This window comes from Lycorma delicatula, chromosome 1, assembly GCF_047948215.1.
Source record: "Lycorma delicatula isolate Av1 chromosome 1, ASM4794821v1, whole genome shotgun sequence".
Lineage (NCBI taxonomy): Eukaryota > Metazoa > Arthropoda > Insecta > Hemiptera > Fulgoridae > Lycorma > Lycorma delicatula.
Window position 1 is genome coordinate 161,217,281 of NC_134455.1, and position 25,855 is coordinate 161,243,135.

Sequence of the window (25,855 nt, forward strand, 5' to 3'; positions counted from 1 at the left end):
ATTACCGCTGAATTACAAATCGGTTATAATTACAAACAATCCGGGAAAAATGAGACACCAGAATTAATATATACATAAAAATGTTGCAAATTCAATTAATTTTTTATTAATGCTGTGGAAGAGTCTGAATTTAAATTGAAGTTTCAATGAAAGTCGATAAATTGTCTGGGTCTTTTATATTTACTGGCGAATAAATTGTAAACTGCTGTCGTTGTTACTGCAATACTGAAACACCCTTGTGAGACTGATGAACAAGCCTGGCGGAATAAGTGTATGGCAGCTGTTGAAATGAAGTGTGTATGTTCCGTTGCATTTGCGTTGGCATATTGCATTTTCGCATAACGTACATTAAATTAATTCTTACCATCATTTTTTATCAGCAAGATTTTATTTTAAACCCGGAAAAGGGCGATAATAAGAACATTTTATCATCATCATCATCATAATCTTCTTGCGTTTTATCGCTGTTCTCACGCTTAGATAAAATGTCGAACATATTTTTTTGCACGGTAGGTTTTTTCTTTTTCTTCGCAAAAGATGCCGAAGCATCATCAATATTGACTGTTTTTTCAGCCGACTTTATCAGGCTGGCTATTCTGTGTGTTGTTTTGTATTCGTTCTTTGGAAATAGAATGACTTAAATTACTGGATAGCGGCCGCTCTTCAAACGGTGATAAAAGAAAGAAGATAAAAGAAAAGACAGTTTATCATAGAAATATATATATATATATATATACTTTTTTAATTGTGTTACTAGAAACTGATTTAATGGTTTTTAGGGACTGAAAGGTTTTTCCGGAGATTGTCTTTAATGTTTATTCATTTCGTTTGATTTGTTTAACTAAAAAGAAGGAAGAAAAAATTATATTATTACTTTGTTTTTGTTATAATAATTTTTTTTTCAATAATTAATTCAATGTAATAATAAACATACTGTAGCAGGTCCTGTTGCTAAAAACTTCGCAATTAATTCCATGCAATTGAATCTTATCAAATTATTTTTATTTATAATTTCTTAAGATGTTCATAAAACCCAAATTTCTTGAACTATAAATATGCATTTATAACCCAAGAAGCCTTAGTTTTTAGTGCTAAATACAACAATGTTAGAACAACCAGAGTTTGCCGAAATCATTACTAAAGCTGCTTGCGTTCTACATTACTTCGTTAGACTAAGAGATGGTTACAATTACAATGACACGCTTACTTGTAACGTTGAAACAATAACAGTTTGCAATTTTATTTAGGCAAAAGTATGAAGTCTCTGGAAATACAAGACTCGTTTGCAAATTATTTTGTCACCTGAAGCTAGCACTGACTAATAGTACAGAGTTATATAATGTGTTACAACTTATAGCTACTTGCTGTTCAGAGTGTAATTTTAATAATTAGACATGTAGGGTTGGAAATAATGCACCAGTTTCTATAAATTATTTTTAATTTCTTTTTGTTATAACTTAAAATAAATAATACAAAAAAGCTCTCACTTTCTGCACTTCCCCTTCTCAGATAACTGATCCCAGTTAATACAATTTTTTCGCATATTTCAATCCAGTCATTTATTTTTAGGTCACGATCAGAATATCCCTTGCTTGTTAAGTCCCACACGACCGGCTTTTCTTGTACCATTATTACCAAATTACTTCAAATTTTTCTTATTTCCGAAATTAAAATCAGTGATGAAAGGACGCCGTTTTGAGACTATTCATGACATTAAAGCAAATTTGTCACGGATCTTAAACGCCTTTCAGATGAATCTATCCAGGACTATTTCGCGAAGCGGGAACACCTCTGGGAAAAGCGTATGAATAGGGGAGAGGAGTACTTTAGAGGGTCCTTGTCCCCTCTAAAGTACTCAATGATCTGTAAAATTTAAAATATACATTAACAATTTTTTATATTTCAGCATTTTTTTGAGGTGAAATTCATTATTTTTTTTTAAATCGAATATTTTACAAAAAAATAAATGGTCTATTATAGTCAGTACTAAACAATTTACATACTTATAACACAAAATAAGACATTTTTTTCTACTTTGTTCGACTTCTTTGCTGCCGATTTAAACATTTTCTTTTAAAGGGATTCTAATGCAAATATATAGGTTAATCTGTTGGTGTTTCTGAATTTCAAAACGAAGAATGTAATTCTTAGTTTCTTCATTATATTCTTAATGAAGAATTAATATTAATTTTTTACCTAATTTTTTACTTATGAAGAATTAATATAATTCTTAATTAAGAATTATATTCTTAATAGAATTATCAATTCTTAAACTGCTCCTCGGTTTGAGGTGTTTAGGAACTACCAACATCAACGTTTTAAAAGCATTAAAATCAGTCGTGTGGCTGTATTAAATTGAAAAATCCTTTAATAATTCGCCGGCCTCCGTGGCACGAGTGGTAGCGTCTCGGCCTTTCATCCGGAGGTTCTGGGTTCGAATCCCGGTCAGGCACGGCATTTTTCATTCGCTACGTTTCCATATCCCACGCACAAGCTCTTCAAACTTATGTGGCGTATAAAAAAAACATTATACCAGAAACATCATATATTTATGGACTAACTAGTAAATATTGCAATCTTACTCATATAATGTAATATCAATGAAATTATTCTTACAATATTTCATCAGATGATTAATGTAACAAATAAAGACTTAAAGGTATGAACAGTATGATGTAGTAGATAATTTTCGGAAACTGCAGTGAAGAACGAATATCGGAGAAAAACTTCAGCGATTAGTTTATAAATATTAAATTTACAAAAATCTAAATCACAAATTAATAAGATAAGCTCGAACTAATAATCGATTTTAAAACAATATCACTTTAGAACTATTTACTTATAATAAATCATTTTTCATGAATGATAACAATATAAAAAATATAATGTACTTTATGGTGTTTTTTTATAATACAATTAACAAATTAAAATTATTTTTGTATGATAAACATTCGCAGAAGTTTGCAAGGAGTAGATGGAGATAACATTTCATCTTTTTTTATAGCGGTTATAATAGTTTTAAAAAGTGTGAATACTGTAGAATAAGTACACAACAATTCCAGGAACATCCGAACATCATGAAAATTTTTACGCCGCACATTATTACTGCCAGAGTCTAAAAATTGTTAAATTGGGGAAAATAAAATGAGAAAATATTAGTTATTACGCAATTAATAGGACTTCCAATTTTCTGTAATTCCAAAAAGGGGAATTACAAAAAATCCTTTTTTACTTTTAAAGGTTTTAAGAAAAAGTAGCATTTGGCATGTTATCTATCACTTTTTGTGGTTTGATAAAATATGTGTCAAAGAAATATTTACTATCTACATAAGTTAGGAAAAATGTAATAATTTTGTTAAAGTTGTAAAAATAACGCTTAAGTATTTAGTTAAACACTTTACTCATACACGTACTATTTTTTATCAAACCGACAACTCTAACAGAAAAATCAGGTTCTAATATTACGTTAATCAGTCAGCACAAGTACTTCGCGAACCCAGATAAGAATGAAGTACAATAACTTCTGTTAAGATAATAACTTGAATTCATACAATAAAATAATAATTAAAAATTAATTCTCTTTCTTATTTCATACTCTTTACTTTAATTAAATTCCCTTAAAAAAAAAATTAAATTGTGCGGACATACAGAACTAACTGCATATATTAAATGCAAATCTAACAGGATATTCGGTGAATTATGGATAAAAATTAAGTGGACTTTCATGGTATTATGTGAAAGTGATTACTTAAAATAAAATCCTTGTTCAGTAATTTATTATTTTAAAGAATCAAACACAATAGCAATTTTAAAAAGAAGCAGTAGACGACGCTAAGAACTAAAAATTTTCTCAACTAAAAGATAAAGAATTTTGGTAAATTAATACTAATTAATACAGTTAGTTAGCTATACAATTAAAACAGGCGACCAAAAATGATTAACACACAATACGTGAAGAAAAAACTATTCTCCTGTACGTTGTTTCATTAGTCATAAAAATAGCTGCTTTTATACAACTATTTTACACAATGAAATTTTTTTAATGATTTCAGTTATGTACTACACCTGAATATTCAAAACTAAACACATTAGAAGTGATGTAAAACTTCGAAAGCAAAAAGGGTTGACGACAATTACAAAAATTTGTTCTTTAAGAATGTCAATTTTATACATATAAAAACGTTGCAAATAAATATTTCCTAATTAATCTGTTCGATTAAGAATAATAAACTAGTTTTACAAATATAAACGTCTTATCCATTTGCCGGTGATAAAAAAAATTCGTAGTTATCTTGACAAGCTTACAAATTTACGTCAAATAGTCGCATTGTAACTATCTATAACTTTCTGCACCAGATGTTTTATCAAAGTGTATTAACGGCAGTTTCCAAATAATCATCCTTATTTAATAATATATGAGTGAATCGAATAAATTTATTTATTATTATTATTTTTTTTTTTTTACAAGATCGCTTTATTCTTTCCCTATGAAAGAAGACAACAAAAAAAAATTATAGTAAATAATGTGCTATGTCACATACATCCTTTCTACGCCCCAAAAAAAGATAAAACTATTAATTCAGTATTTTTTATTAAGATCTGTGAATAACACAGAAACACTAATGAAGCGAAGTTGAAAAAATATAATAACATTAAGCTGATAGACAAATAAAACATTTAAGCATTTATTTCAACAATTAACTAGGGTTAATAAAAATAAAATAATTTACAATATTGAGTAGACAATCTCAAATAATTTAGAGTGAATATAATAAACTCACCGTTTTATGGAGCGATTGCAGTGATCGGCATGTGCTATCAGTTTAAATCATCAACCAACAATAAACACTAAAGTTCACTATACGTTTCACAAGAGAAAAATGTAAATATAATTGCGAAATTTATATCATTCAACGAATAACCAAATCACTAAACCCTTTAGACGGTTTTATGTTAGATTTGATCGGAATCGTGTGCACTATAACAGTACAAAAAACAAATCGTAGTTATGGATCGTCATACAAACACCTGTAGAACGCGGGTTCTTGACCTTTACTAATACGACACCGTAGAGTAAACTGAACGTACGATGGCAGAGTAAAACAAGCGATTCAGGTCACAACACAACGCAGCGCTCTGTCGGTAACTTGTACAACTAACTACTGTAATACCTGTTGATAATCATACCGCGCAGCAAACATATATGTATTTGAAATCATTATCGACACAAATAATTTCTTTGCATATCAGTAACAGAACGAATAAATTTAAAAGCAAACAATTATGTATAAAGGTGAAATAAAATTAACTAATTCTTCGCCAAATTATATAAAAATTCTTGGTTCCTAATACACAAACTGTTATTTTTATAGTTTCGACATCGATATGCAATTGCTAGTGCGACACATTCTATTATGCATTCTTATTAAAATAATATAAATAATAATTACGTACAGAGTATGGTGGTGCGCTTAGCCTTGAAGGTTGACCCGGTATTAAACAAGGCGAATAGGATATTAAACTTATTTCACTTCATACAATCAGGGCCAACATTAAAACACGGATCTTCAGAATGTAAAATAATCGTTAACTGTAATATTCTATTAGAAAATTTCTAAAAAAAAAAATCTAATTTATGTGTTACAAAGGTAACAGTCACCAGATAATAAAGTCGTTTCTAAAACAATAAAATCAGTATATCTTCAAAACATTAATCATACTAAATTAAAAGTGTTATGTTTCTTATATTAATCAAAACACATTCACTTATTATTTAATTTTTTGGTAAAATTAAATTTTTTTATTAGAAACAAATTACATTATCATTTTATCATATAACAGGAATAGTCAACTTATCATAAAAAAATCTTTTCCCTGAATTTAGCAATGAGCTAATTTATTTAATTAAATCTACTCATTGGAATCTCACTAAAAGGAATGTTCTACTTAAAATCACCTCCATACAAATTACATGTAAAAATATTTTAATACGTTATTAACCGTATAATATATTTTACGTTAATTCTTTTGTGTAAGTTTGTACTTTTCAAATATGCAAATAATTCTTCTGTTGGTTGCACTGCTTTAAGAAATTAAGTAACTATTACTATTAATATTAAAATATGCCAGGAAACGACTTTTGTGTATGCAACAAATAGTTTCTTCATGGAACAGCGAGGTAGTAAAACTCTAAAGGAGCATGCTGCATGGAATTACCACTGGGTTGAAATTAGAATTAGACTTTGTTGCATCAAATCATAAAGATTTTTTGTTGTTGTTATATCCCTGCCTCTACAGAACAGATTTTTGAGTTAAAATGTTATTTAAAAAAATTACAATGAAACTGTAAACCGTACGGTAAGAGTCTTGCAGATATCATTTCTTCCGCTCAAAAAACAAAAATTTCTGTAATATAAATAAAACTGTTTTTAACAAAACGATACTGATATCAAAAAAGGTAAGACACTACATTTCTATTATCAAAATCTGTTATTAATTAAAAATTTTCTTTAAAAAAAAATACATATTAAATAAATGTAATAATAACAGATGTATAATAATAAATAATGAACTACTCTTAAGCGTTCCATATAAGCTGTCTAATAAATGAAATCGGGCCGGTAAGAGTTGTAAAACGTTTTTCTATTTTTTGCTTATTGTATGAAACGCTTATTGTTTATTATCTATTATTGTACATCTATTGTCTATTACATATATTTAACACGTATTTTTTTTAAACAAAATTCTAAATTAATAACAGATTTTGATAACAGAAATATAGTGTCTTATCTTTTTACTTCCTTGTACGAAGTAAAGGAATAGTTTTTCGCGATCACAATACTTCCTTTTACTTCGTACAAGGAAGTATTGTGATCGCGAAAAATTTCGGTTTTCAGATTTCAACGGAAATATCCATTTTGACCATCCCTGAGTCGATTTTGACTAATTTGGCGTGACGTCTGTACGTATATATGTGCATACGTATGTATCTCGCATAACTTAAAAACGATTAGCCGTAGGTTGTTGAAATTTTGGATTTAGGACTGTTCTAACATCTAGTTGTGTACCTCCCATTTTGATTGCAATCGACTGGACCAAAAGTGCCCAAAATCCAAAAAAAAAAAACTGGATTTTGAATTTTTTCTTAACTGCAGTAATAAGCATTTAAAGGCTTTTCAAAAATATATAAATGATACTTATTTGTATTGGTTCCAGAGTTATAGCAAATAAAATTTTAATTAATGACATATTTGGATCTTACAAGGAACATCGGCTCGAATCAGACTTCATCTCCTTTTTGAAGTTATATTTCTTTTGACGCGTTAGGAGAAACTGATCAGAGTGTATTTTCAGCAAGTTCCGAAAGTTGCGCGCGCCGATGTAACACACATGAAGATTTGCGGAGGCCCAAATAGATCAGTTTGCACGCACTTGCGTGTATCTAATTCAGTCAGTCAATCAACACAATTAAGTGATTAGCACGTGTTGTAAGCACAACAGATATTGAGTCGCTGTAAATATATATTTATATACACGGATTCTGAAGATGGATATTTTAAACTGTGAATATTGTTGTTCATATTCATAAAACTTTATTTATATTGCAGCGTATATTTATTTTTGTGAAAATTGTGTATCAAGATTTGAGGTTATATTTACGTAAGAATTATCTTTTATGAGCCTTTTTTTAATTGTTATTTATCAGTATTATTCTCTCAACCATGAGGATAACGAACAGTGCGGGGGTCCAGGTGGCGGAGCTCTCTGGGTAGGTGGGAATGGCGACCGAAGCAAGCTCTGTGGGTGTCCAGGGCGCCGGCCCCCCTGGCAGCTCGGGAATGGCAAGCGAAGCAAGCTCTACGGCCCTAGAATAGACCCCGTGATACCCCTGAGTTGGTTCCGGGGTTCTGGACTCCGGAGCCAACTATATATATATATAAAATATACATATATTTTTTAAAGCCTATCTGTTAAAATCCTATAATATGTAAAAAAAAAAGTATTGAAATTATGTAATTAACAGGATTTGGAAGTGGCAGTGTTAAAACGAAACAAACCCAGTAATTGTTAAAGTAGATAAGCCATGAGAATAGTATGTCCAACTTCTGAAAGAAATACTGCAATTTTGGTACGATGTAATTTGTTGGTAGTTTGATGTATCAAATTAAAAACATTTAAAACAAAACAATTGAATATAATGTAATCATAATAAAAATAAATATTAAATTAATAAAGCTAAATATAATTTTTTTAAAAATCGAGAAAAAAAAGTTAAATTTATTTTGAAAATTAAATCATTAAAAGAAGGAGCAAGAAAAAATGTGAAAAAACAAAGTCCATCTTTTGCCAACTGATAGTGTATGTATTAATTCCATAAACGTGGAGTTCCTGCAGATTATAAACGTAATAAGACGATACTTCTAGGAGTTATATTCTAAATGTTTACGAAGCCACTAGATGTACCTAACAGTTGACAAAATTTTCCTACAGTAAGGATGTAAGACTAATGATTTTTTACAAAGTTTAATAGATTAACTCAGTAAAATATAATTTCACTACGACATTAAAAAGAAAGATTATTAAATATTGAATATTTATTATTAAAAGTTTTGCATTTCGATTTCTATTTGAATTTTTCACAATTACTTAAAATATATGAAAAAAGTTTAAATTGCATTTGAATTGAATTCTATAACTAAGATAATAATATCAGACAATATATATATATACATATATATATACCAGGTCTGCTAGTATATATATATATATATATATATATATACTAGCAGACCTGGCAACGCTTCGCTAGTTTTAATAATAATAATAATAATAATAAATTGTTATTATTATTTTAGTATATATATATATATATATATATATATATATATATAATAGATTAAATGAACACAATTGAAAGTTTGATAAAACATTAACAAAATGAACATTACGGAACTTCATAAAATTTAACCTTTCCCTTTTACCCTTTCCCCTTTCCCCTTCCTTTTCCCTTTTTCTCTCCCCCTTTCGCCATTTTCCTTTTCCCATTTAATTTTTACCATATTACCTTTCCCCCGTTTTACCGTTTCCCTTTCACCAATTTCCCTCCTTTCCCGTTTCTTCCCTCAATTCTCTTTCCCTTATTTCCCTTTCTCCCTTCCTCTCTCCCCCTTTCTCCTTTTATTTTTTCTCCTTTCCCATTTCCATTTCCTTTTCCCCGTTTTCCCTTTTTTATTTTTCGTTTTTTTCCTTTCTCCCTGTTTCCCCGTCCGTAAATCGGTCCAGTAGTTTTTTAGTCTATAGTGGACACACATATCGGAAACATTGAAGTGGAATCGTAAAATATTTAGCGTAGCGTGTGTTGCTTTTACGTCCAACAGATAGCGCTGTTTTTCAAAAAAGCATGTTTTTACCTGTCACAGGTGTGATATTTTAGGTATATAAATGTAGGTATATAAAAACACGCGAGTATTCGAATGCACTGTTGTTTCAAAATTTCAAAGCAATCGGTGAAGAACTTTCGGAGATTTAAGACTTTGAATTTTCATTTTTATTTATATAGATATACTAGCACCTCCGTCACGGCTTCGCTTGCGCTATATCGTAAATAGTTATTTGCGTTTCCTGTCGCGTTTAGGGGATGTTTAACCGGTTAGCCTTCCCGTCTAAATTTTTATTAAAAATATAGACGAATATACGATAAACAACGACCTGTTGCCCAACGCTTAAATATTAGACTGCTATTGTAAATTATATATATATATTTATATTTTTGGTTTGACGATATCACTATACAGGTTGGAAGCTTGAGCGTGGGATATGGAAATGTAATTTTGTAGCGTATGAAAAATGTCATCCCTGACCGGGATTCGAACCCGCGACCTTCGGATGAAAGGCTGGACGCTATTAAACACATTAATCCTTAAAAATCTATTCTTGTGAAAAATGCTATTACACTTATTTCACTATATATTTCGTTCCACTTCAATCAATGTTTCGAATAAGACTGAGAGGTTAGAAATCCTAGATAAATTGAAAATGTATATAAAATATACTAATATAAAAAAAATAAAAAATTGATATCTCAGTTCGTTGCCGAGAAATGCGCGAAAATGTATAACACACGTTTACTCGTTTTAACCCTTTGAATTCGTAATTTCGGAAAATCCTTTTCCGCTGTGTTCATTAAATTCATGTTTGAGTTTTACTTAAATCATGATATGCTATCATTTAGTATACTAGTTACACTGGCATCCTCGTCGCAGTTTCGCCTGCGCTATTTGGTTACTTGTATTTCCAGTCGCGGTCAGGGGATATTTACTCGGTCATGGCTCGCTTTGCTCGCCCTTCCCTCTAGCCAGAGGGCTCTGTCTTCCTTGGACCCCGCTGTGATCATTAACTTAGGCTACTGAGAATAATAATGATAAATAAAAGTAAAGCCTGTTCAATTTATAAAAAATATCACTTTTTTAATTTCTTCAGAGTAACAATATCAGTACATGACAGGACCAGAATTTTGAGTGGTCTAGAATGTGGGTTTCAAAACAGTCGGCCTCCATCTTAAAAATATTACTTATAAGTGGTTACCAGTACTTCGTACGGGTAAAAATGTATTTTGCCTCGTCCTTAGTGTTACCTGATAAACACCAATTTGAGGTGACCGTACTTCGTTTCTTACTTGTTTACAGAGTTTTAAATTACTTTTATTTTATGTTTTTTAGTCAAGTAATCGGAGACAGGTGCAGCCTGTCGCGTTTCATACAGTAACAATGGCAGAGGCTGTGTTGGTTGAGCCACCGTGCCGAACACCGTCGCACACCTTAAAAAATCGAAATTTTAAAAAAACCGAAAACGGGTTTTAGATATTTATCTGAGGAGAATTTGCATTTCCAAATCTAGTGAATATGTCGTTTAGTATAGTCGGAAATGGGAAAAATTTGCCATCATTGTTCAAATTTTTTACCTTTTTTCACTCCTTTCAAGGTTGAGTTTCGAAAAATCTGGATAATGGTTTTAGATGTTTATATAAAAATTTCTGCACACCAAAATTCAAGTTGATATTTTCATTAGTTACTGAGAAATTAAAAAAATAGCTGGGTTTCAAAAAAAAAATTCAAAATCCACTTTAACTCTTTAAACTTCGAATTTAAAAAATTCCTTTCTTAATATGTACTTACACCATAAGAAGAATGTGCACAAATTTTCATCAATTTACCTTCAGTAGTTTTTGCTTGACATTAATGAATCAGTCAGTCAGGACAAGTTACTTTGTAGGTACAGATATGTACATATATTAAATAACAATTTGAACACGTAACTAATGACAAAGATCCTTCACTTTCTAACTTACACGTCAAAATCAATTCAGTAGTACAAGAACACTTATTGTTTCCATACAGCAGTTTGTGAAGAAGCTTAATTTAGAGTTAAAGCTAGTTATGGTTAAGAAAGAGGATTTTATAACGCTTGACTTAAAATAAACTTTAGTTAGTTTAAAAAGTTTTCAATACTTTTTATTATTGTGTATTATGAAGACAAATTGAAAAATTTAATAGAATAAGTATTATTATCTTATTAGCTTAATGAATGCAATGTTGTGGATGATTTATAAAATTATTATCTGTAATTAATATTGCTGTTAATTTAAAGAATTTGTTTAGTTTTCAAGTTTTTTTTTACGTAATCTTTTATAAGTTAAAATAAGTTTTTATCTGAAAACAGGTTATTTTTTATCACTATTTAAAATATTAAGTTTACCATAAATTTTATGAGAAAATCAGTAATATATGATAATGATTATGTATTTTTTGTAATTGCCTTAGAAAATATTATCTTTTTTAATTTAAAATTGGGAAAACTCTAGAAATATTTTTTTTTCATATTGTACTGAATTATCATTATTTTCTCTTTTAAGGCCATAAGTTTTAGCTTTCTTTTAACTCCTTTTTTTAGACCAACAATGTTACTTAACCCTCTTCCTAGCATAGCAACATGTAACACTCTTTAAGAGGCCACTTATATACCACGGTGCCATGAATGCATGAATACTTCCATAGTGCCATGAATACATGGTTCCTTATATATGACAATTTTAAAATGCTTGCCGCTACACTATTATATTATTTAGGTAAAAAAAGAACAAGCTTTTTGTTTACTTAGGCAGTATCATTTTAAGTATAATTAGTACTGGGTGTCAATGGACAAAGAATTTGATTAAACAAAGTTAATGCAGTATATTTATTATGAACTGTAGGACAAAAAAAAAGTAATTTTTTTTTACCTGATGAAAATATACTTTATTTTAATAATCAACTATATTAATATCCTGAGTTTTCATTACACATGATAATAAAGTCATATACAGCAATGCATTTTCTGTATCAACAGTACTTATTCATTAACTATATCAACCATTTTTTAAAATATTTTTTTACTATAAATTTTAAAGTATGCACTGTAATTTTTTTTAATTTCTACTTTTTAATTTTGACAAAGAAAAAGCAGTATGATAATGCTATACAAATTTAGTAGGCATGGTCTTGGTAATTTATTATTTATTTAATATTTGTTAAATTTCCAACAAGTTTTAAAGATTATTTTTAAATTATAGAAAATTATCCAGAAATCCTCTATTTTAAAAGTACTGTTACAAATATTGCACTAGTAAAAGTTATAAAAAATAAATGAGTATAGAATATACATTAAAAACACCCTTACAGTTGCAGATCTGATATCAAATTTTGGCTAAAAATAGCTTAATCTTAGCTTAAAAAATCTTCCACTACCTACTGTTTTCTTTCAATTTTCTTTTTTTTATATTGGGGTATGGAAATATAAGCCCAGAAAAAAAAATCAATGCCAATTTGTTGTAGAGTAACAAACTACCCATAATTTATATGGAAAACATCTATATATCAAACAGTCATAAAAAGTTTAAGTTGTTTTAAAAATAATAATTATTACTATGTGTTATTCTTTTTAATGGTCATTTTAATTCAATTACAAAATTATTTAAATAAGGAGCAGAAAAAGTTAATTATACACTATATCTTCGATGCAGTTTTATTTGGTCAGATTGAAAATATAAACCCACTGGGTTGGTCTAGTGGTTAACGCGTCTTCCCAAATCAGCTGATTTGGAAGTCGAGAGTTACAGCGTTCAAATCCTAGTAAAGCCAGTTATTTTTACACGGATTTGAATACTAGATCGTGGATACCGGTGTTCTTTGGTGGTTGGGTTTCAATTAACCACACATCTCAGGAATGGTCAAACAGAGACTGTACAAGAAGACTTCATTTACACTCCATACATATCATCCTCATTCGTCCTCTGAAGAATTATCTAAACGGTAGTTACCGGAGGCTAAACAGGAAAAAGAAAAAAAAAAGATTGAAAATATAACTTTTTCCCTAAAAGTAACTTTTTTCTTGGAAGTAACGAAGAAGATAACCTCGGGCTAATTACGGGCTAAACTTGCTTCTCGTTTACCTTTTAATACCTCCGTGTAGCGTTTCCTCTCTGAAGAGGTATAGTAACAGGTTTTTTAATTACAATCTCTTTAACTTCACTAGGGTTAGATGCCAGAGCCTCAAATATTCTACCTTGATAAAAAAAAACCACCTTAAACTCTGTAAGTCTCGGCACTAATCTTTTACCCACCCACGCAGAGATGTTTCGAGGGGAGGGTGTTTTCAAGAAACCCTTTCAGCTGTTCATATTTTTCTTTGAATAAATTTACTAATGGGACAGAGCTACCAGCTTTGACCCCAGTCGTCAAGAAATAAGTTATCAGGCCATCCACCTTTAGGTACCAGGGTGGATGTACCTGTCTGACTAGCCTGATTTTCTTTGTCAGACGAGATGGAAGCATCATTTATCCTCCTCCCGATGCCCTCTTCATTTTTTTAGGGCTTTCTCCTAATCTCGTGAAATTCTGACAAAAATATCTTTGTCAATCAGATCCTATGTTTAGATATCTTTATCTATCTATCTACTTGCTCATTGTCTTATACACCAACCTAATGAGCAAGCCCACAAATGTGACAACTAATCGCAGTGAGCTATTGGCAGTCGGAGTCCTGAATATCCTTCGGTCGTTCTTAACACCTCTTAGCCACTTCTGTATCGATTACGTAAGTGTAAACAATTACGCAACACATATTACGGCCCTCACTCTGAAAAGAGAACAAGCAAGACCAGGGTGAACCCTTGCTTTCACACCGAGCTTACAACCAGCAATTGAATGTTTCCCATTATTGCCTGCACTAAAGTGGGATACACTGTAAAACTCTGGAAACTCTGTAAAGTTAAGATAGATAATCGAATACATGTAAGAAGAGAGGGTGATGTTTACAAGTTTTGCAGCTATAATACGATGCGTACAGAATTCAGCTGGCAGGCGGCGAGTTTGTCAAAGTTATGTAAATGTGAACCTTAAACAAGTTCGTTTAGAATTGTTGATGATTTAGAGAAAACTATTTTCTTTAATCAATTTTTAGAGAATTAAAAAATTAGATTTCACGAGAAATTTGTATTTATAGGAAATAAATACAACACTGTTTTGGAAGGTGCAATGGAGGATTCTTGTAATATCTCTGCAAACAATAGTCCGAATTTCATAATTCAACAGGGTATTCGTAAGTAGGTTGAAGGCTAACTTTTGCATTCATCAGGTACACTCTCGATCTAAAGATCATGGTTTTCGGAAATGTTTGTTATATCTTCGCAACCAGTCTTACGGTTTTCAAAATTCTAATCGGATATTTGCCAGTATAATACAGAATCACGATGGAACCATACCAGAACAAAAATTAACTGATGTATTCTGAAATCGACCTTATTTAACTTTGCATAACATACGAAAATACTACTTACAGAGCTACATCTGTTACTAGAAATTAATGTGATAGCATATTCTTAAACAAAACTATATCCATAGATTTAGTAACGACAAAAAATATGTAATTAAGCAAATTATAATAATGTTATATCTGATTCTGAAAAATTGCCAAAGAGTTAATGCATTTTTTATAAGGATAATTCTATATTAAAGACTAATCTAGATCATGACGCAAAAGAATTCAAAAACATTTTTCATATGGTGGGAGCCATGGATTCTATTTTCCTTGCATCTACAGATTTTAGTGAAGTTTCTGGCATAATAAAACATTGAATTCAAATAAGAGTCCTGGAAAAATGGAATCTCAGCATTTTTACTTAAAGTTGTCTGTAATCATATAGCATCTATTTTAATATATATTATTAATTTTCAATTTGAAAAAGGTGAATTTTCCCAGTCACTGAAGACTGCTGCTGTGATTCCATTATTTAAGAAAAGTGAAGCTACAGATCTGAATAATTATAGAGCAATTTCATTACTTTCATACTTTTCAAAAATTATAGAAGAAATTGTAAAGAAATGTATACTAAATATTTAAAAAAATAAAATTATTTAGTCAAAACCAGTTTGGCTTTATTGAAGGTAAAATTACAGAAGATGCTCTATTAAATTTTTTTCCCCTTTGATAGATTAAATTCGAGTTCAACTATTGCTGGAATTTTTGTAGATATCACAAAAGCATTTAATTGTGTTAATCATAATATCATGTTACAAAAACTTGAGGATTTTGGTATTAGGACTGGATTGGTTTAGAAGCTAAACCAGATCGGATATCAGGTAGAGCTCAGTGTGTAAGGAAAAAAATTATTTGAGTTCATATTCAGCTATTTCATGTGTGTCCCTTAGGGTTTAGTGCTCGATTCAATTATGTTTATAATATATATAAATGATCTTCATTGGGACTTTGTCTGGACTTTTATCATGTTTTGCCGATGATACAATTGTGTTGTCAGCTATTGATGAACTTAGATTTAGAATGCAAAGTGATTTAAATCATCTAAAACTATGATTTGCTGTGGCTAATAGGATGGCACTGAGTATCTTGGAAAGAGCATATCAATTTGATTAGGATACATGTTTACAAGGTTTTGTGTAAGATGTATTTTTTTGCTAAGTTTCTGTTTTGAAATTAGTATATTACACTTTGGAAAATAGTAAATTGCAATATGGGATAAATGTGTGGGATGGTACCTATTAATCAATGATAAAAACAATTGTTATAGCTCAAAAAAAAAAATTAGGCAGATGTGTAAAGTGAGATCTGAATGTACTTTTTCCCTGTTTAAAGACCTGGGTATACTTTCACTTAGGGATCTTTTCATTTTCTGTTTTACATATTTTCTTCATTAGGGGAGGGCAGACAATGTGACCAAGGAATATAGAAGTTGTACCACAAGCAAATTTTTAAGCTTATAAAAGATTTTTTACTCGTGCCACATTGAGCATTTTCAATAAACTGCCCCTGTACATTACAAATTTAACTAATTTGAAGGAATTGTTGAAGGAGCCTAGGTTTGGCTTTTTCTATTTGATAATGAAGATTTCTTGTGGCAGGCTTGAGTTGAATTTAGGAATGTGGAAAGTATATTATGTGGTGGTCAGGAACTGAAATTTGTAATAAATTATGGAATAATACTCACTTTATTACTAATTTCATTCTGTATTTTTTTTTTCACCTGCCATCTACAAGTCTGCTTGTACATGTTCTTTGAATTATTCTGAAGGTGGTTCTACAAAACTTTCTTAATTCATGAAGTACCTAGCCACTTTTTTTCACCGATGTGCATAACTAAAAGATGTTTTTTACATACGAATTGTAAATTTTTAGTATTACATTCTATATTTTTATTTATGAATACTAATTGTTACAGAATAATGTATAACTGTACATGTGAATTTTAGTGGAAATAAAGAATTATAATTTTATTTTATTTATACTGGTTTAAATGATTTTCTTCAACAGGTAAGTGCCACACTTACTTCTTCTTATTAATAAAAATTCTTACAAACATAAAATTCATAATCATAAAATAGAAATTTTTGAATTATTATTATTAATAATTATTACATGACTGGCCAAAAAGGAGTGTAATGTATTTACGGTGTATATGTATGTTTGTTCCACCGTAGCAGCACAACGGCTAAACCAATTTAGATGTATGATGCCTCGTTGGAATCCTTATGTTACCAGTAGTGTCATGGGCTATAAATATGTTTAAATAAATTTTAAAAATTTGAAAAAAATTATATTATTTTTAAATTCTATATATAAAATTGCTACCCGCATGCTCTTTAATTTTCTATATTAAACAGCAATGTTTTTTTGACAGTCTTTTTAAAATTTATCTCTTTTAAAAATGGTGATTAGGGTTGCTCGCTAAACTGAAATATTTTATGAAGTTTGAAATGTTATTATTACAATCATTATTAAATATTTATTATTCATATACATATTCCCGTAGAAAGTATTATCTTGGTGTTCCCTCAAGAAATCAGAACGAGTTTTCAAGATACAGATATCAGATCATTACCTGGGAACCATAAATATGAATTGTTTAGAAATTAAATATGTTAGCTTATCCTTGTTTTTATATTTATGAATTTGGAATCTTTGCTTAAAAGAACAGTGAGTCACGTATTCTTAAAAAATACAATATCCATCTAAAATACAATATCCATCTTAACCAAAGCAGACAACAGAACTGTTTTTATATACTCAACAACACAGTACTTCAGCTTATGAGAATTGGACTTATTAATGAAACATTGCCATTTAAAAAAAATTTTTTAAAGCTGCAAATCCCAAATATACAAATATATAATGTGCAAATTGTGTGATGCCTGTGGATGTAATAAGTCTACTCTTTATGTGTGTGTGTGTGTGTGTGTGCACATGCGCATGTGTCCAGTACCTACTGTGACTGCATGTTGAGGCTGCATTTTAATTACATATTGAAAATGAAAGGATTTAGGCTGCTAAAATTCAGTAATTTTGAAATAGTAAGGAACAATTAGTATAATATGAACACAAACTTCCTAATGTTGGAAACTAGAGAGAGGAAATATATTAATATTAGGTATGACAAATATGTTCAAAGAAAAGTTATTACCAGAAGCTGAAGCTTCACTGAATCATAGCCATTATAACATTTTGAATTTAAATTTGAGAGAAAATAGTTATCTTAAATTCGTAGTTAAATTCTCAAATGTTAAATGGATCTTTAAAGATAGACATGATCTCATGATCTAATTGACCTTAATTATAAACTGCAGGTCAGAGATACAAATTCAAATTGTTCCCTAAGTAATTTACATGAGCAGGAGAATGTCCTTCACTTTATTGCTCTCTGTCCTTCACTAATAGAGTGATGGCATCGCTGGTTACTATCAGATGAGGTATCGAATGATTTATTCTTGGATTTTTTTTAATAGAAGGGACTGGAATAGATAGACGTTCTATTGCAGAAAAGAATGGTCTTTTAGAAAAGAACTTCTTACCTATTTTAATTATTAATATGTATTCAATATTGCTTAATGATTATTATTTTTTAAATTGGGTGTTGGCAATTACTAAATTATACTTCGTGCCAACACCCAATTTAAATATCATAATAGAAGAATATACACTTGGAAAAAGCCAGGCGATACTGCAAGGTATCAGATAGATTATATCATGGTTAAGCAAAGATTTAGAAATCAACTCGTTGACTGCAAAACTTACCCTGGAGCAGACATTGATAGCGACCATAATTTGGTGATAATGAAATGTAGATTGGGGTTTAAAAACCTGAAGAAAAGGTGTCAGATGAATCGGTGGAATTTAGAGAAGCTTGAGGAAGAGGAGGTAAAGAAGATTTTTGAGGAGGACATCGCAAGAGGTCTGAGTAAAAAAGATAAGGTAGAAAATGTAGAAGAAGAATGGGAGAATGTTAAAAAGGAAATTCTTAAATCAGCAGAAGCAAACTTAGGCGGAATAAAGAGAACTGGTAGAAAACCTTGGGTTTCAGACGATATATTGCTGCTGATGGATGAACGTAGAAAATATAAGAATGCTAGTGATGAAGAAAGTAAAAGGAACTATCGGCAATTAAGAAATGCTATAAACAGGAAGTGCAAACTGGCGAAAGAAGAATGGATTAAAGAAAAGTGTTCAGAAGTGGAAAGAGAAATGAACATTGGTAAAATAGACGGAGCATACAGGAAAGTTAAGGAAAATTTTGGGGTACATAAATTAAAATCTAATAATGTGTTAAACAAAGATGGTACACCAATATATAATACGAAAGGTAAAGTCGATAGATGGGTGGAATATATTGAAGAGTTATACGGAGGAAATGAATTAGAAAATGGTGTTATAGAGGAAGAAGAGGAAGTTGAGGAGGATGAAATGGGAGAAACAATACTGAGATCTGAATTTAAGAGAGCATTAAAAGAATTAAATGGCAGAAAGGCTCCTGGAATAGACGGAATACCTGTAGAATTACTGCACAGTGCAAGTGAGGAAGCGATTGATAGATTATACAAACTGGTGTGTAATATTTATGAAAAAGGGGAAATTCCGTCAGACTTCAAAAAAAGTGTTATAGTCATGATACCAAAGAAAGCAGGGGCAGATAAATGTGAAGAATGCAGAACAATTAGTGTAACTAGTCATGCATCAAAAATCTTAACTAGAATTCTATACAGAAGAATTGAGAGGAACGTGGAAGAAGTGTTAGGAGAAGACCAATTTGGTTTCAGGAAAAGTATAGGGACAAGGGAAGCAATTTTAGGCCTCAGATTAATAGTAGAAGGAAGACTAAAGAAAAACAAACCAACATACTTGGCGTTTATAGACCTAGAAACGGCATTCGATAACGTAGACTGGAATAAAATGTTCTGCATTTAAAAAAAATTAAGGGTTCAAATACAGAGATAGAAGAACAATTGCTAATATGTACAGGAACCAAAAAGCAACAGTAATAATTGAAGAACATAAGAAAGAAGCCGTAATAAGAAAGGGAGTCCGACAAGGATGTTCCCTATCCCCGTGACTTATTAATCTTTACATGGAACTAGCAGTTAATGATGTTAAGAACAATTTAGATTCGGAGTAACAGTACAAGGTGAAAAGATAAAGACGCTACAATTTGCTGATGATATAGTAATTACTAAAGATGGACGAAGCAGGAGCGATATAAAATGCCGAATAGCACAAGCGAAACGAGCCTTCAGTAAGAAATATAATTTGTTTACATCAAAAATTAATTTAAATGTCAGGAAAAAATTTTTGAAAGTATATGTTTGGAGTGTCGCTTTATATGGAAGTGAAGCTTGGACAATCTGAGTATCTGAGAAGAAAAGATTAGAAGCTTTTGAAATGTGTTGCTGTAGGAGAATGTTAAAAATCAGATGGGTGGATAAACTGACAAATGAAGAGGTATTGCAGCATATAGATGAAGAAAGAAGCATTTTGAAAAATATAGTTAAAAGAAGAGACAGACTTATAGGCCACATACTAAGGCATCCTGGAATAGTCGCTTTAATATTGGAAGGACAGGTAGAAGGAAAAAATTGTGTAGGCAGGCCATGTTTGGAATATGTAAAACAAATTGTTAGGGATGTAGGATGTAGGGGGTATACTGAAATGAAACGACTAGCACTAGACAGGGAATCTTGGAGAGCTGCATCAAACCAGTCAAATGACTGAAGACAAAAAAAGTAGTATTACATTATCTTCTTTCATTCTATCTGTAATTTATATGTAGTATTAGCAGTCATTGCAACAGGATTTTTTAGAAACATTTTAATGTTTATGGTAATTGTTTTAGTAGTTCTGCTTACAATCTGTTCTCAGTTCCATCTATTCCTACTGGTCTTGCATGTATTTTGCTTTTGATAGCAGAAGTTACTAGTATCATTTCATCAAACTTTGTACATTATTCGTCAGACAGGAGGCCTTTACTGTTTAAATTTTTATACATCTCGAACCAGGAATGTTTATGTTATCTTCATATTTCACTTTTCATTGCTGTTTGTTCTTCTTGGATATCTTTTTTCTTGATTGCTGTCTTTAGTGTTTATAAAATCAAGTGTTGTTCATTATAAAATGTTAACAAAAGAAGAGTGGATTATTCGCTTGAAAAATGGTACTCATGTGGTTTTAATGCAGTAATTAATGAATGAATGCTACTTTGAGTCTTTTACATGAACTCATAAGGTAGTCTAAAATTAAGTTAAGGAAAAATTTTGAAGTGCACTGTACTGTTATGGACAGTCCATAAACATACATATAGATCAATTTCGTCCTCATGATACTAATAATAAGTGCTTCATTTCATTATCAAAATAATGTTCTTAAAAAAATCTTTTTGAAAAAAATGTCTGAATTATATTAAAACAATCTGTATGGTGAAACTTTTATTCTAAAATTATTAAGATAAAAGTAATCTTAGAACAAAAAGTAATCTTATTACATGGAAATTTATTAAAACAATATCTGTCCAGGCTTTAACAATGATGTGATTAAAAATAGACTTCCTTTTTGACTACGGAAACAGATTAGAAAAAGATAACCTGTAAATAAAATATGAGTTGAGAATTTACAGTAACTGGTTTTTACCCAAAAATTTCAGTAACAAACTTATTTAGGCCAGTCAGAAATGTAACATGGAACAAATCTATTCTAAGTTCTTATCATTAACAAAAAAAAATTATCAAATCATTTACTGATTCAGTGTTTTTAATATATATCGAGAAGTGTTCATTCAGATAGTTGTGCTGGTTCCATACATCCAATGAATGTTTGTCAAATAGTAGTGAGGAATTTTGTAAAGGAGATGCATGAATAATGAGGGTGAACATCGATGGCAAATATTCCATTCAATACTCTAATTAAATAGCAAATATTCAATACAATTATGTTCCATTTGGAATCTTATCTCTATCCTAAATCAAAGGATTCCAAATTTACTTATTGATAAATAAAATGAGTAAAAAATGCCTTTTTATTCACCATCTTTCATGTGATGCAAATTTTTTCACAATTGTCCTGCACTCTCATGCACTCAGTACTTCAGTACTAATTATAGCTGACTGGTGTTTAAGAGCTGAGTAACATAGCATGTAGGATTACATGCTACTTAGAATATTCTACTTCCTACATTACTACTAATAGTAATGTAGGAAGTAGAATATTCTATTTTGTCAGGAAGCATAAATATGTGCCTGACTATTCAGGTAAATTTTCTTGATAATTGCAAAGTGATAGAAGTTATAAACCTATATAATTATTTAAATAAACATTTTATAAAATTATCAAACAGATAATATCTGTAATTATTATGAGTTCTACATTTTACTGAAAAAAAGATGAAAGTTGTATCATGTGGAAAGCTGGATGTTTCCAGAACACGTAATGTGAGCCATTGGGTTGGTCTAGTGGTGAACTCGTCTTCCCAAATCAGCTGATTTGGAAGTCGAGAGTTTCAGCATTCAAGTCCTAGTAAAGGCAGTTACTTTTATACAGATTTGAATACTAGATTGTGGATGCCAGTGTTCTTTGGTGGTAGTATTTCAATTAACTACACATCTCAGGAATGGTTGAACTGAGACTGTACAAGACTACACCTCATTTATATTCATACATATCATCCTCATTCATCCTCTGAAGTAATACCTGAATGATAATTCCCAGAGGCTAAACAGGAAAAAGGAAGAACATGTAGCAGAACTATATGAGAGGGCTCCAGTCTTGTTTATAAAGTGATAAGTAAGGATGTGTTGTTTGTTGAAACCTAAGCCTTCCTCTGTAACCTAACAAATCTGTGTTGTTAGTTGAAGTTGAATTCTTAGTTAAAAGATTTAAATTGGTTCTTATAAAAAATTCACTTATTACACAATACAATGTATTGTAGTTACACAACAATTGCAGACAACATTAGTTTAGTAGTATACATTACTTAATTTAAAAAATATATTAAATGACCAACAAATATCCATTTTGTAAAGTACCTTTATGATTAAAAAGATGAGGTAAATAAAATAATAAGTAAAAAAGTATTAGACTTGTTAGGAAATTGTGAAACTATCTGATTTAGAAGCTAACCATGCCACATGAACAACTCTAAAATGCCAGAACCAGTTAACTTCAGGATGATTTCAAAATAAGTGACTGATTTTTATGGTTACCTGGAAGTTCCCAGGTCAGATCTCTTTATTTAATCAAAACTCACATTTAGGGGAAGACCAATAATAGTACATTTTAACTGGTATGACTGGGCAATGATCTGTTAACTATTCACATAAAAAGATAAATTATTGTATCATCCAAATAAATTAAAAAACTGTTCATCTGTGATTACCTATGATTATAATCTGTAGGATTAATATAATATTAAAAATGCCAAAAAATATGAATTGTATAATACATGGAAATGCATATATGTATATATGTGAGTACAGCAAACATTCATGATTAACAATGATCTTTGTTGACAGTCATTAACAATGATCATTGTTAATATATATAACCTTCAATTATTTGAATTTGGGAATTCTGCAAGGAATACAATTTTTTTTTAATGGGATATAATGTTCTTTTGCAACTATGGTGAAAATGTATAACTGTTTAAATTTTAAAACACTTCCCCACAAACAACTTAAAGCAAAATTTCAAAATTAATATAATACAAGAATATTGCCACTTAACTGCAAATATGTGGAAAAATAACTGGTTTAATTCTAATTACATTACAAGTTTTATTTGGTAATATAAACTGAATAGAATTACACCAATTTGTGTTTTGAAATACAAGAGGAAACTATAAAATTGATTATTACTCAAGTGAAACAAACTAATTTTGTTACCTGAATTCCACAACCACACTGAGATAGATTTTACCGAATAACTAGGTGACAGAATTATCAGAAATATTGATCACATTTTATTTAATTGATATGAGCAGTGCAGATCAGTTGATAAGCAGGTTTACCATATATCTGGGATTATCCTGGTTTTTTAGTGCTGTCTGGGTTTGAGAATTTTATGAGTGGCGAGGATTTTTTTAAATTTTAGACCTAATGTTAACCGACGTTTTTAAACATTCTCTTACGGCCATGCATCTCTCAGCCGACCATGGAGCAAGTGCTGATGTTAATTTAACGGAGGCATGGCTACCGGTCTCACCACATCTTTTTACTTAGTCATTTGGAAACATAATACGGGGAATGTGTTTATGTTGTTTTCGTATGTGAAGTAACTCGTCTACATGTTTTTGATCATTTTATTTCTATTTGTTTTTTTCTTATTGTTTAGCAATGGGCAAAAGAAAATGTGTGTTTAATGTTAACCTTCAACAGGAATACAAATTTTTGAAATTGTGTAATGACACATGAACACAACAATGAACAATGAACACAACAATGAACATGTTTGTTACACACTGTGTACTGGAAAATTTTCTGTTGCACATAAAGGAAAGGGTGATATTGAAGTCCACGTAAAAACAGCTAAACATAGGAGTGCTATTAATGCTACTGTTTCAGCAAACATAAGACATTTTTTTAAAGCCAAAGATGGGAATAACAATAACACTGATTAGGAGTGTGCTGCTAAAGAAGCTACATTTTCATATGAAACTGCTAGACATGAACTCAGTTTCAAAACATCCACTGGCACATTTAAACTCGTTAAAAAGTTATATAACCCAAAATTTTCATCTGCTAGAGCCAAAACCAAGGCAATTATTATTAACTTATACAATACTTATTATTGTTAATTACTTATTATGGTTATTTATACTTGATAATGTGTTGCGTTCTCTGGAAAACATTAATTATGTAACAGTAACTTCGCATCTCGGCCTCTGGCCCCGTGCTGTATAATTTGTGTTTACTGCTACCGGTAGCGATCTACTTCTACAAGTGCATCGTTCCTACGTTCACGTCGTCGGGGCTGACAACGATCAGTGGCTGTCAGTCAACCTGCGTTGCTGAGTTTAGGCTAGACAGCTGTGTAGTGTGTTGCAGGAGTGCCACTGTAGGCTAAGTAAGGACGTTTCCTTTGTGTTGCATCGTGTCCCCGTTCTTATATTCGTTGAGGCCAATAATCTTTTCGATCCTCTGGCAGGTTCGGGAAGCGATTTTCGCTCCGACCTCACCGGTGGTCTAATCTAGGAGCTTTTAGCTTTTGATGTTTCGCGCAGGGCTACGTGAAAACAGGTGGCCTTGCTCGGGATCCTATTGCCGGCAATCTCTTCTTGCCGACAACGTCACTTGGTAGATCTCCGCCGAGTCCTCCGATAAGGAGCTCTCGGAGGTCTCCATGAAGGCAGTACTGCACCCACGTGCACCGGCGGATTGCATTAAAAATCTTGCAGAAACTTCCACTACGAGCTGTGCGGGGAAGGCTGCGGCTGTAGTAATGGGAAGAATCGTGAACGAGTCGTTCCTTCGATTCGATTCTTTATACTGAACGAAAGAATCGAGAATCGGTTTGCAGGAGAAACCGATTTTTACGATTCTTAACAATGAATTGGATAGGCGACAGGAAAACAAATCTTCCTCAATTATGGTTTGAATCGATTTGATTCATAGCAATCTTTCTTATGCATAACTTGTAGTGGGGATCCTCCTACCATACCAAATTCTAGCTTGCGTTTGTTTTATTTATATATTTATTGTTTACCACATGTGACGCATAACTTATTACATCACCATCACTAATGTTTATTGAACATACGGCAAATTTATTACTTCTGATTATAAAATGTTTTCATTAATTGTGCTATTTAACTGAATTAATTTTAAACAATTAAATTTTATCTGTAAGCCCATAAAACATTTTTTGTTTCTCATCAACTACAGCGAAATGACAACTTTTGTGTACTTTTTGGGGACAAAGATGTTATTGGATGCACAGAAGAAGGATTAGGCGATTCAACAAGGTTTGTTAATTTAAGGGCTAATTGCTGCGATTC

At 30.9% G+C, this 25,855-nt stretch overlaps 1 protein-coding gene across 1 annotated transcript in view; it reads right to left on the bottom strand.

Annotated features, from left to right (window-relative positions):
* The window catches only part of tws (protein phosphatase 2 regulatory subunit tws), a 320,410-nt gene extending 315,326 nt beyond the window's left edge, over positions 1-5,084 (bottom strand). Inside the window, exon 1 of the mRNA XM_075366074.1 lies at positions 4,782-5,084. The gene's annotated coding sequence lies outside the window, so the exon portion shown is untranslated. The remainder of the gene's footprint in view (positions 1-4,781) is intronic.
* Between the last annotated feature and the right edge of the window lie 20,771 nt (positions 5,085-25,855).